The sequence below is a fragment of the Triticum dicoccoides genome, chromosome 4A (genome assembly GCF_002162155.2).
Source record: "Triticum dicoccoides isolate Atlit2015 ecotype Zavitan chromosome 4A, WEW_v2.0, whole genome shotgun sequence".
NCBI classification, from domain to species: domain Eukaryota; kingdom Viridiplantae; phylum Streptophyta; class Magnoliopsida; order Poales; family Poaceae; genus Triticum; species Triticum dicoccoides.
In genome coordinates, this window is record NC_041386.1 from 575,301,726 (window position 1) to 575,315,457 (window position 13,732).

Here is a 13,732-nt window from a genome sequence, read left to right on the forward strand (position 1 = left end):
CTCCTACGGTATCCGGGAGTTACACGATCTCATGGTCTAAGGAAAAGATACTTGACATTGGAAAAACTCTAGCAAACGAACTATACGATCTTGTGCTATGTTCAGGATTGGGTCTTGTCCATCACATCATTCTCCTAATGATGTGATCTCGTTATCAATGACATCCAATGTCCATAGTCAGGAAACCATGACTATCTATTGATCAACGAGCTAGTCAACTAGAGGCTTACTAGGGACATGTTGGCGTCTATGTATTCACACATGTATTATGATTTCCGGATAACACAATTATAGCATGAATAAAAGACAATTATCATGAACAAGGAAATATAATAATAATCCTTTTATTATTGCCTCTAGGGCATATTTCCAACAGTCTCCCACTTGCACTAGAGTCAATAATCTAGTTACATTGTGATGAATCGAACACCCATGGAATTCTGGTGTTGATCATGTTTTGCTCTAGGGAGAGGTTTAGTCAACGGATCTGCTACATTCAGGTCCGTATGTACTTTACAAATATATATGTCTCCATCTTGAACATTTTCACGAATGGAGTTGAAGCGACGCTTGATGTGCCTTGTCTTCTTGTGAAACCTGGGCTCCTTGGCAAGTGCAATAGCTCCAGTGTTGTCACAGAAGAGTTTGATCGGCCCCGACGTATTGGGTATGACTCCTAGGTCGGTGATGAACTCCTTCACCCAAATTGCTTCATGCGCTGCCTCCGAGGCTGCCATGTACTCCGCTTCACATGTAGATCCCGCCATGACGCTCTGCTTGCAACTGCACCAGCTTACTGCCCCACCATTCAAAATATACACGTATCCGGTTTGTGACTTAGAGTCATCCAGATCTGTGTCGAAGCTAGCGTCGACGTAACCCTTTACGACAAGCTCTTCGTCACCTCCATAAACGAGAAACATTTCCTTAGTCCTTTTCAGGTACTTTAGGATATTCTTGACCGCTGTCCAGTGTTCCTTGCCGGGATTACTTTGGTACCTACCTACCAAACTTACGGCAAGGTTTACATCAGGTCTGGTACACAGCATGGCATACATAATAGAACCTCTATGGCTGAGGCATAGGGGATGACACTCATCTCTTCTATATCTTCTGCCGTGGTCGGACATTGAGCTGAGCTCAATTTCACACCTTGCAACACAGGCAAGAATCCCTTCTTAGACTGATCCATATTGAACTTCTTCAATATCTTATCAAGGTATGTGTTTTGTGAAAGACCTATGAGGCGTCTTGATCTATCTCTATAGATCTTGATGCCTAATATATAAGCAGCTTCTCCAAGGTCCTTCATTGAAAAACTCTTATTCAAGTAGGCCTTAATCCTGTCCAAAAGCTCTATATCATTTCCCATCAAAAGTATGTCATCTACATATAATATGAGAAATGCTACAGAGCTCCCACTCACTTTCTTGTAAACACAGGCTTCTCCATAAGTCTGCGTAAACCCAAACGCTTTGATCATCTCATCAAAGCGAATGTTCCAACTCCGAGATGCTTGCACCACCCCATAAATCGAGCGTTGGAGCTTGCACACCTTGTCAGCATTCCTAGGATCGACAAAACCTTCCGGCTGCATCATATACAATTCTTCCTTAAGGAAACCATTAAGGAATGCCGTTTTGACGTCCATTTGCCATATCTCATAATCATAGAATGCGGCAATTGCTAACATGATTCGGACGGATTTCAGCTTTGCTACCGGTGAGAAAGTCTCATCGTAGTCAACCCCTTGAACTTGTCGATAACCCTTAGCGACAAGCCGAGCTTTATAGATGGTCACATTACCATCCGCGTCTGTCTTCTTCTTAAAGATCCATTTATTTTCTATGGCTCGCCGCTCAACGGGCAAGTCAGTCAAAGTCCATACTTCATTTTCATACATGGATCCTATCTCGGATTTCATGGCTTCCAGCCATTTGTCGGAATCCAGGCCCGCCATCGCTTCTTCATAGTTCGAAGGTTCACCGTTGTCTAACAACATGATTTCGAAGACAGGGTTGCCGTACCATTCTGGTGCGGAACGTGTCCTTGTGGACCTTCGAAGTTCAGTAGCAACTTGATCTGAAGTTTCATGATCATCATCATTAACTTCCTCTCTAGTCGGTGCAGGCACCTCAGGAACATTTTCTTGAGTTGCGCCATTTTCCGGTTCAAGAGGTAATACTTCATCAAGTTCTACTTTCCTCCCACTTACTTCTTTCGAGAGAAACTCCTTCTCTAGAAAGGATCCATTCTTGGCAACAAAGATCTTGCCTTCGGATCTGAGGTAGAAGGTATACCCAATAGTTTCTTTAGGGTATCCTATGAAGACGCATTTTTCCGACTTGGGTTCGAGCTCTTCAGGTTGAAGTTTCTTGACATAAGCATCGCATCCCCAAACTTTTAGAAACGACAGCTTAGGTTTCTTCCCAAACCATAACTCAAACGGTGTCATCTCAACGGATTTTGACGGAGCCCTATTTAAAGTGAATGCGGCAGTCTCTAAAGCATAGCCCCAAAATTATAGCGGTAAATCGGTAAGAGACATCATAGATCACACCATATCTAATAGAGTGCGATTACGGTGTTCGGACACACCATTACCCTGAGGTGTTCCAGGCGGCGTGAGTTGTGGAACTATTCCACATTTTCTTAAGTGTGTGCCAAATTCGTGACTCAAGTATTCTCCTCCACGATCTGATCGCAAGAACTTGATTTTTCTGTCACGTTGATTCTCAACCTCACTCTGAAATTCCTTGAACCTTTCAAAGGTCTCAGACTTGTGTTTCATTAAGTAGACATACCCATATCTACTCAAGTCATCAGTGAGGGTGAGAACATAATGATAACCACCGCGAGCCTCAACACTCATTGGACCGCACACATCAATATGTATGATTTCCAATAAGTTGGTTGCTCACTCCATTGTTCCTAAGAACGGAGTCTTGGTCATTTTACCCATGAGGCATGGTTCACATGTGTCAAATGATTCGTAATCAAGAGACTCTAAAAGTCCATCTACATGGAGCTTCTTCATGCGTTTGACACCTATGTGACCAAGGCGGCAGTGCCACAAGTATGTGGGACTATCATTATCAACCTTACATCTTTTGGTACTCACACTATGAATATGTGTAGCATTATGCTCGAGATTCATTAAGAATAACCCATTCACCATCGGAGCATGACCATAAAACATATCTCTCATATAAATAGAACAACCATTATTCTCGGATTTAAATGAGTAGCCATCTCGTATTAATCGACATCCTGATACAATGTTCATGCTCAAACTTGGTACTAAATAACAATTATTGAGGTTCAAAACTAATCCCGTAGGCAAATGTAGAGGTAGCGTGCCGACGGCGATCACATCGACCTTGGAACCATTCCCGACGCGCATCATCACCTCGTCCTTCGCCAGTCTCCGCTTATTCCGCAGCTCCTGTTTTGAGTTACAAATGTGAGCAACTGCACCGGTATCAAATACCCAGGAGCTACTACGAGTACTGGTAAGGTACACATCAATTACATGTATATCACATATACCTTTCATTTTGCCGGCCTTCTTGTCTGCTAATTATTTGGGGCAGTTCCGCTTCCAGTGACCACTTTCCTTGCAATAAAAGCACTCAGTCTCGGGCTTGGGTCCATTCTTTGGCTTCTTCCCGGCAGCTTGCTTGCCGGGCGCGGCAACTCCCTTGCCGTCCTTCTTGAAGTTCTTCTTACCCTTGCCTTTCTTGAACTTAGTGGTTTTATTCACTATCAACACTTGATGTTCCTTTTTGACTTCTACCTCTGCTGATTTCAGCATTGCAAATACTTCAGGAATGGTCTTTTCCATCCCCTGCATATTGAAGTTCATCACAAAGCTCTTGTAGCTCGGTGGAAGCGACTGAAGGATTCTGTCAATGACCGCGTCATCTGGGAGATTAACTCCCAGCTGAGTCAAGCGGTTATGTAACCCAGACATAGTGAGTATGTGCTCACTGACAGAACTGTTTCCCTCCATCTTACAGCTGAAGAACTTGTCGGAGACTTCATATCTCTCGACCCGGGCATGAGATTGAAAAACCATTTTCAGCTCTTCGAACATCTCATATGCTCCATGTCTCTCAAAACGCTTTTGGAGCCCCGGCTCTAAGCTGTAAAGCATGCTGCACTGAACGAGGGAGTAATCATCGGTACGTGTCTGCCAAGCGTTCATAACGTCTTGTTCTGCAGGGAGAACGGGTGCTTCACCTAGCGGTGCTTGTAGGACATAATCTTTCTTGGTAGCTATGAGGATGATCCTCAGGTTCCGGGCCCAGTCCGTATAGTTGCTACCATCGTCTTTCAGCTTGGTTTTCTCTAGGAACGCGTTGAAGTTAAGGACAACGTTGGCCATTTGATCTACAATACATGTTGTAAAGATTTTAGACTAAGTTCATGATAATTAAGTTCATCTAAATCAAATTATTCAAAGAACTCCCACTTAGATAGACATCCCTCCAGTCATCTAAGTATAACATGATCCAAGTTAACTAGGTCATGTCCGATCATCACGTGAGACGGACTAGTCAACATCGGTGAACATCTTCATGTTGATCGTATCTTCTATACGACTCATGCTCGACCTTTCGGTCTTCTGTGTTCCGAGGCCATGTCTGTACATGCTAGGCTCGTCAAGTCAACCTAAGTGTTTGCATGTGTAAATCTGTCTTACACCCGTTGTATGTGAACGTTGGAATCTATCACACCCGATCATCACGTGGTGCTTCGAAACAACGAACTGTCGCAACGGTGCACAGTTAGGGGGAACACTTACTTGAAATTATTATGAGGGATCATCTTATTTACTACCGTCATTCTAAGTAAACAAGATGCAAAAACATGATAAACATCACATGCAATCAAATAATAATAGTGACATGATATGGCCAATATCACATAGCTCCTTTGATCTCCATCTTGGGGCTCCATGATCATCTTGTCACCGACATGACACCATGATCTCCATCATCATGATCTCCATCATCGTGTCTCCATGAAGTTGCTCGCCAACTATTACTTCTACTACTACGGCTAACACGTTTAGCAATAAAGTAAAGTAATTTACATGGCGTTTCTCAATGACACGCAGGTCATTCAAAAAAAATAAACACAACTCCTATGGCTCCTGCCGGTTGTCATACTCATCGACATGCAAGTCGTGATTCCTATTACAATAGCATGAACATCTCATACATCGCATATATATCATTCATCATTCATCACAACTTTGACAATATCACATCACAGAACACTTGCTGCAAAAACAAGTTAGACGTCCTCTAATTGTTGTTGCAAGTTTTACGTGGCTGCAATAGGGTTCTAGCAAGAACGTTTTCTTACCTACGTGAAAACCACAACGTGATTTGTCAACTTCTATTTACCCTTCATAAGGACCCTTTTCATCGAATCCGCTCCAACTAAAGTGGGAGAGACAGACACCCGCCAGCCACCTTATGCAACTAGTGCATGTCAGTCGGTGGAACCGGTCTCACGTAAGCGTACGTGTAAGGTTGGTCCGGGCCACTTCATCCCACAATACCGTTGAAGCAAAATAAGACTAGTAGCGGCAAGAAAGTTGACAACATCTACGCCCAAAACAAATTGTGTTCTACTCGTGCAAAAAGAACTACGCATAGACCTAGCTCATGATGCCACTGTTGGGGAACGTTGCAGAAAACAAAAAAATTTCTACGGTTTCACCAAGATCCATCTATGAGTTCATCTAGCAACGAGTGATCGGATTGCATCTACATACCTTTGTAGATCACGCGCGGAAGCGTTCAAAGAATGGGGATGAGGAAGTCGTACTCAACGTGATCCAAATCACCGGAGATCCTAGCGCCGAAGGGACGACACCTCCGTGTTCAACACATGTACGGTCAGCGTGACGTCTCCTCCTTCTTGATCCAGCAAGGGGGGGAGGAGAGGTTGATGAAGATCCAGCAGCACGACGGCGTGGTGGTGGATGCAGCAGTCACCGCAGCAGGGCTTTGCCGTTCTCTACGGAGGAGGAGGAGGTGTTGGAGGGGAGAGGGAGGCGCCAGGGGCATGGGTGCGGCTGACCTCCCTCCCCTCTTCTATATATAGGGTCCCCAGGGGGGGCGCCGGCCCTGGAGATCCAATCTCCCAAGGGGGCGCCCCCACCCTAGGGTTCCCAACCCTAGGCGCAAGGGGAAGGCCCAAGGGGGGCACACCAGCCCACTAGGGGCTGGTTCCCCTCCCACTTCAGCCCATGGGGCCCTCCGAGATAGGTGGCCCCACCCGGTGGACCCCCGGGACCCTTCCGGTGGTCCCGGTACAATACCGGTGACCCCGAAACTTGTCCCGATGGCCGAAATAGCACTTCCTATATATAATTCTTTACCTCCGGACCATTCCGGAACTCCTCGTGACGTCCAGGATCTCATCCGGGACTCCGAACAACTTTCGGGTTACTGCATATTCATATCTCTACAACCCTAGCATCATCGAACCTTAAGTGTGTAGACCCTACGGGTTCGGGAGACATGTAGACATGACCGAGATGGCTCTCCGGTCAATAACCAACAGCGGGATCTGGATACCCATGTTGGCTCCCACATGCTCCTCGATGATCTCATCGGATGAACCACGATGTCGAGGATTCAAGCAACCCTGTATACAATTCCCTTTGTCAATCAGTACGTTACTTGCCCGAGATTCGATCGTCGGTATCCCAATACCTCGTTCAATCTCGTTATCGGCAAGTCACTTTACTCGTACCATAATGCATGATCCCGTGACCAGACACTTGGTCACTTTGAGCTCATTATGATGATGCATTACCGAGTGGGCCCAGAGATACCTCTCCGTCATACGGAGTGACAAATCCCAGTCTTGATCCGTGTCAACCCAATAGTCACTTTCGGAGATACCCGTAGTATACCTTTATAGTCACCAAGTTACGTTGTGACGTTTGGTACACCCAAAGCACTCCTATGGTATCCGAGAGTTACACAATCTCATGGTCTAAGGAAAAGATACTTGACATTGGAAAAACTATAGCAAACGAACTATACGATCTTGTGCTATGTTTAGGATTGGGTCTTGTCCATCACATCATTCTCCTAATGATGTGATCTCATTATCAATGACATCCAATGTCCATAGTCAGGAAACCATGACTATCTATTGATCAACGAGCTAGTCAACTAGAGGCTTGCTAGGGACATGTTGGTGTCTATGTATTCACACATGTATTACGATTTCCGGATAACACAATTATAGCATGAATAAAAGACAATTATCATGAACAAGGAAATATAATAATAATCCTTTTATTATTGCCTCTAGGGCATATTTCCAACAATCTTTGCACGCAAGGAAGTGCCTGACAGTCGGGACCCACCTGGTCGAAGCGTACGTAGCGTGGTCATTCTGGTCGCGAACGTGTACATACATATATCCTGGTGGATGTAGAGGCGCGCACGTGTCATAGTAGAGGCGCGCACGTAGCATGTACACGTCCATACAATGGCCAGGGTGCAAGAAAGAAAATACGGCCATGTATGTGTACATACGGGCGGGGTCTCGAACGCCTACTCGCGCATACGTACGGCCAGGGCTCGTGTACATGGCTGGGTCGGAACGGAGAAACAGCGTCGTCGTCATGTTCATGGGGAGGCAACGGAATGCGTCGTGTTCATGGGGAGGCAACGGAATGCGTCGTGTTCATCAGGAGGGCTTGGACGGAACAGGCGATGGAAATGAGGCCTGGCGTACCACAGAATGGAGGAAACGACCTTGTGTTCGACTGGCCACGTTTGAAACGGGATCCTGTTGATCGGGAGGGGTCTGGCGTACCACAAAATGAAGGAAATAGACCTCCTACGGTCGAAATGGGGGTCATGTTCATCGGGAAGGGTGTGGCGTACCGCAAAACGGAGGAAACGGACTTGTGTTGGAGCGCTACGGTCGAAACGGGGGTCCTGTTCATCGGGAGGGGTGTGGCGTACTACAAAACAGGACTCCACGGGATACTGTTCATCTCCACCATCGACCCCCTCCAGCCTCCACGAGCTATTGTTCATCCACCCTCGACCTCCTCCAGCCTCCACCTGCGACTGTTCATCCACGGGCTCCTATTCATCCAGCCTCCACCGCGCGCTACTCCACCGGCTACTGTTCAACCAGCCCTCTCCATGGGCTCCTGTTCAACCACCCCTCCACGGGCTACTGTTCATCCTGCCCTCCACCGTCTACTGTCCGTCCTGCCCTCCACGGGGTGGTCCTGTTCATCCAGCCCTCCACGGGGTCCTATTCATCCAGCCCCAACCGGCTCGATCGATCGGGGTCCTGTTCATCCAGAGGCAACTCCACGGGGTCCTGTTCATCCACCCCCAACGGGAACTGTTCATCCAACCCCCCCGCAACGCTCACTGTTCATCCAGAGGCAACATCGATCGGCTTCAGTTAGCAGCAGTAGCAAAGGAATCACTCGATCGGGTTCAGTTAACAGCCATCGATCGATCGCTCGGGTTCAGTAACGCGTAGCCTGCAGTGCAATCACTCAGGTTCAGTTAGAGCCCAACGCCTCGCTCGGGTTCAGTTAGAGCCAACGCCTCGCACACACGCGCGTACGTGTATGAGAGAAGCGCGCATCGCTCGGCCCCCGACCTCCCACCGTAACCGGGAACTCCCCAAAATTTTCCTCCCCTTCGCTTCTACCACGGTTTTTTCCGTCATGGACGGCCCAAAGAATGTCATGCAGCTGCGTCTCCGGCCCGCCCAGGACGAAAAGCCCATTTTCTGTCACGATTTTTTGTCATAGAAGTAGGAGCCCACCACGTCTATGATGATACCGGGTTTTGTCACAATTATCGTCATAGAAGTGTCAATGTATGACATAAATTGTTTTCGTTCGTCCCAAAATGTCACAGATGTGTCTTTTTTTGTAGCGTTAGAAGTGTCCGATCAGTACCCACGGACAAATCCGTGCGCGTCCGCGGGCGTTTAAAGGGCCGGATTTTTCAATTCCGGCTGTAGATACTCTTATCACCCCCAGCGTCCGGCCTAGCCGCCCGCCATGCATGCCGGCCGGCTTGCCATTAATTCTTTTAGTCCTTGCGAATTTGAAGATCGTTGCCTCTGCGTGCTGTTTTTGTTTTGTTTTGAAACGGTCTGCGTGCTATTGATGCAACACCAACAAAACGTAAGTATTAGGGTTCTTCATCAGTTTCTCTTTCTTATTATCTGTTATAATTTCTAAATTCGTGTTCTTTTCTATTTCATTGTTTATAACAAAAGGTGATCATTTTTTACCTTATTTGCTTTATTGACAAGGAATCTTAATGACATGATAGTTCTTTTAGGGATAATAACTATGTGATAGTTAAAACATAAAAGATCATTGTCTGAAGAAATAAAAAGATAATGTGGTAAACATTTTCTCATTTGTCAATGTTTTTTATGTTGCATTCTCTCTTAATCTTAACTTTCTTTTCTTACTCAACTTTCGTTTCTTATAACTTTTGGGCTAGAAAGATTATCCAAGAAGATAGGTGACTTCTTTTGCTATTTAGGAACACAAACATGAACATATCCCAGGGCATTGTGTCTAAAGTGATTAGTTACCTTGACTTTTGCGGTGAAATAGACATAATTTTGTGTGATGGAATTATCTTAATAAAACATATTATTTTGCGGTGTGGTCGTTTTTGTAAATGTTCTAGCTATAACCTCCTATACATCTTTGCCCCCCCTCTCATTTTTCATCCTACCTTCGCCACTGCTGCGAGGTGCCTGTAGTGACTTCGTAAAATCTCAAGATGCTATGCCGACCCAGTCTCTAGAAGGTGCTCATAGGGGTAGGATGTACGTGCATGCGTTCATAAAGGTGAGTGTATGTTCATGTATGTGGGCGACTTTGATTGTACTATGTTCAAAGAAATCATAGAATTTGTTCACGAATGTGCAAGAGCTTGCATATCTTTCATTGATCAAAGGAAAATAGTACATAGAGCACAAGGTGCCAGAGCAATTCCAAGTTCCTAACGAGAGAGGAGATGGGAGAAAGGGGGTTACAGGGGGGAGGAGAGAAAACAGCCTTGATACGTCCATTTTGCATCATGCTTTTATGTTGATATTTATTGTATTATGGGATGTTATTATACATTATGGTACAATATTTATGTATTTTCTCTCTTATTTTACAAGGTTTACATAAAGAGGGAGAATGCCGGCAGCTGGAATTCTGGACCGGAAAGGAGCAAATCTGAGAAACATATTCTGCACAACTCCAAAAGTCCTGAAAATTTATGAAGAAATATTTTGGAATATATAAGAATTATTGGGCAAAGAAAATACCATAGGGGACCCACCAGGTGGCCACAAGCCCGGGGGGCGCCCTAGGGCTCGTGGGCCCCCTGGTAGGTCTCCGGTGTCCGTCCTCTGCTATATGAAGGGTTTTACCTGGAAAAAATCATAAGGAAGCTTTCGGGACGAAGCGCCACAATCTCGAGGTGGAACCTGGGTAGAAGCAATCTAGGGCTCCGACGGAGCTATTCTGCCGGGGAAACTTCCCTGCAGAGGGAGAGATCGAAGCCATCGTCATCACCAATGATCCTCTCATTGGGAGGGGGTCAATCTCCATCAACATCTTCACCAGCACCATCTCCTCTCTAAACCCTACTTCATCTCTTGTATTCAATCTTTGTCTCAAAACCTCAGATTGGCACCTGTGGGTTGCTAGTAGTGTTGATTACTCCTTGTTTATGAGGACATGTGAGAAGTCTTGTTATAAGTAATCATGTGAATTTGGTATTCATTCGATATTTTGATGAGATGTATGTTGTCTTTTCTCTAGTGGTGTTATGTGAACGTCGACTACATGACACTTCACCATGATTTGGGCCTAGGGGAAGGCATTGGGAAGTAATAAGTAGATGATGGGTTGCTAGAGTGACAGAAGTGTTGGGGCACATAGCATGCAATTTCAAAACAAATCCTACAATCACGCAAGATCTATCTAGGAGATGCATAGCAACAAGAGGAGGAGAGTGTGTCCACGTACCCTCGTAGACCGAAAGCGAAAGTGTTAAGTTAACGCGGTTGATGTAGTCAAACGTCTTCATGATCCATCCGATCTAGTACCGAACGTACGACACCTCCAAGTTCAGCACACGCTCAGCTCGATGACGTCCCTCGAACTCTTGATCCAGCAGAGGGTCGAGGGAGAGTTTCGTCAGCACGACGGCGTGGTGACAGTGATGGTGATGTGATCCGCGCAGGGTTTCGCCTAAGCACTACGACGCTATGACCGGAGGAGTAAAAACTGGAGGGAGGCACTGCACACGACTAAGAGAACAACTACTGTGTCTTGGGGTGCCCACCGTCCCTGTATATAAAGGAGGAGGGGAGGAGGCGGCCGGCCCTAGGGGCGCATGATACGTCTCCAACATATCTACTTTCTCTCACGCTTTTCCTCTTGTTTTGGACTCTAATTTGCATGATCTGAATGAAACTAACCCTGGACTGACGTTGTTTTCAGCAGAACTAACATGGTGTTGTTTTTGTGCAGAAATAAAAGTTCTCATAATGGAATGAAACTTTTAAGGATTTTTTATACCAATAATAAGCATTTCTGGAGCCAAGACCCACCGGAGAGGGGCCCCTGGGTGGGCACAACCCACCAGGGTGCGCCCCCTTCTCCTAGCGCGCCCAGGTGGGTTGTACCCACCTGGTGGCCCCGCTGATGACCCCTGTGATACTATAAATTCACATATTTCCAGAAAAAAACCAGGGGGAAAGAATTATCACGATCCATGAGATGGAGCCGCCGCCAAGCCCTGTGTCGGTGTCAAAACCGGCGGATCTCGGGTAGGGGGTCCCGAACTGTGCGTCTAGGCCGGATGGTAACAGGAGGCAGGGGACACGAAGTTTTACCTAGGTTCGGGCCCTCTCGATGGAGGTAAAACCCTACGTCCTGCTTGATTAATATTGATGGTATGGGTATTACAAGAGTTGGTCTACCACGAGATCAGAGAGGCTAAACCCTAGAAGCTAGCCTATGGTATGATTGTTGATGTGTATGTTGTCCTACGGACTAAAACCCTCTGGTTTATATAGACACCGAATAGGGTTAGGGTTACATAGAGTCGGTTACAATGGTAGGAGATCTGAATATCCGTATCGCCAAGCTTGCCTTCCACGCCAAGGAAAGTCCCTTCCGGACACGGGACGAAGTCTTCAATCTTGTATCTTCATAGTCCTGGAGTCCGGCTGAAGGTATAGTCCGGCCATCCGGACACCCCCTAATCCAGGACTCCCTCAGTAGCCCCTGAACCAGGTTTCAATGACGACGAGTCCGGCGCGCAAATTGTCTTTGGCATTGCAAGGCGGGTTCCTCCTCCAAGTACTTCATAGAAGATTTTGAACACAAAAGTAGTGTCCGGCTCTGCAAAATAAGTTTCCACATATTGCCATAGAGAGAATAATATTTACACAAATCTAATCTGCTGACGCACTCCATAGTGTGACATCACACCACGGCCAAGCTTTTATTCAAACCATTTTACTGTCCCATCTAAGCGCGTTATGCGAGGCGGTTTCCTTGGCACGTCTTGTTAAAGCAGAGATCGTGTCCCCTCATTCCGGGATTCTCATCAATACGGGCGTGGGTAACCCAACCACGCCTTTGATTATGGCGCTTGGGAGATAAGCAAGTTTTACCAGGCTAGTGGGGACATGTAGTTGTGTCCACCCATATAAGGGGATAAGGATCCACCTTTTCACCTACGCCCTCTTCCTGCTTCGCCTATCCATTCTTGCGCACTTGAGCTCCAGCGCCCAAGTCCGCACTCCTCATCTCAACCTTCTCCAGCCATGACCGGAGCGGCAGGCAAGTGGATGGTCTCCTCCGTCATGGAGGGACACATCAAAAAGCTGAGGAAGGCCGGATATCTGGCTAGTGACATCGCGCACCGGCTTCCCGAAACAGGGCAGCTCATCCCCACTCCCAAGCTCCATGAGAGGGTGGTATTCCTCCCCCATTTCCTCCGCAGACTGGGCTTCCCTCTGCATCCATTTGTCCGAGGGCTCATGTTCTACTACGGCCTGGATTTCCACGATTTGGCCCCGAACTTTGTCCTCAACATCTCGGCGTTTATCGTCGTGTGCGAGGCTTTCCTCCGCATCCGCCCCCATTTCGGCCTATGGCTCAAGACCTTCAACGTCAAGCCAAAGGTGGTGCGCGGCAACCAGGTGGAGTGCGGAGGAGCCATGGTGGGCAAGATGGCCAACATCCTATGGCTCGAGGGCTCCTTTGTGGAGACCCTGAAGGGGTGGCAATCGGGGTGGTTTTACATCACCGAACCGCGCGACGCCGAATGGGTCGCACCCCCTGAGTTCCGGTCCGGACCCCCAACGCGGCTCACGTCCTGGAAAGAGACGGGCCTGTCGTGGGGTAAAAAAGGAGAGCTGACCGGACTCCAAACATGCATCAAAACCCTGGTGGACAGGAAGCTTAAACTTGTCAACGTAGTCCAGGTTATGCTCATCCGCTTGATCCTCCCGTGTCAACAACGGGCTTTCAACCTGTGGGAGTTCGACCCGGCGTGGCACCAAACTCTGAGCAGGCTCTTCGACACGACGTGCGAAGATGCCTGGAAGGTGCTTTTCAAGGGCGCCATAGCTCCCGCATCCGCTAATGAGGATCGCGGATTCAGTGCATAGCATCACGCTC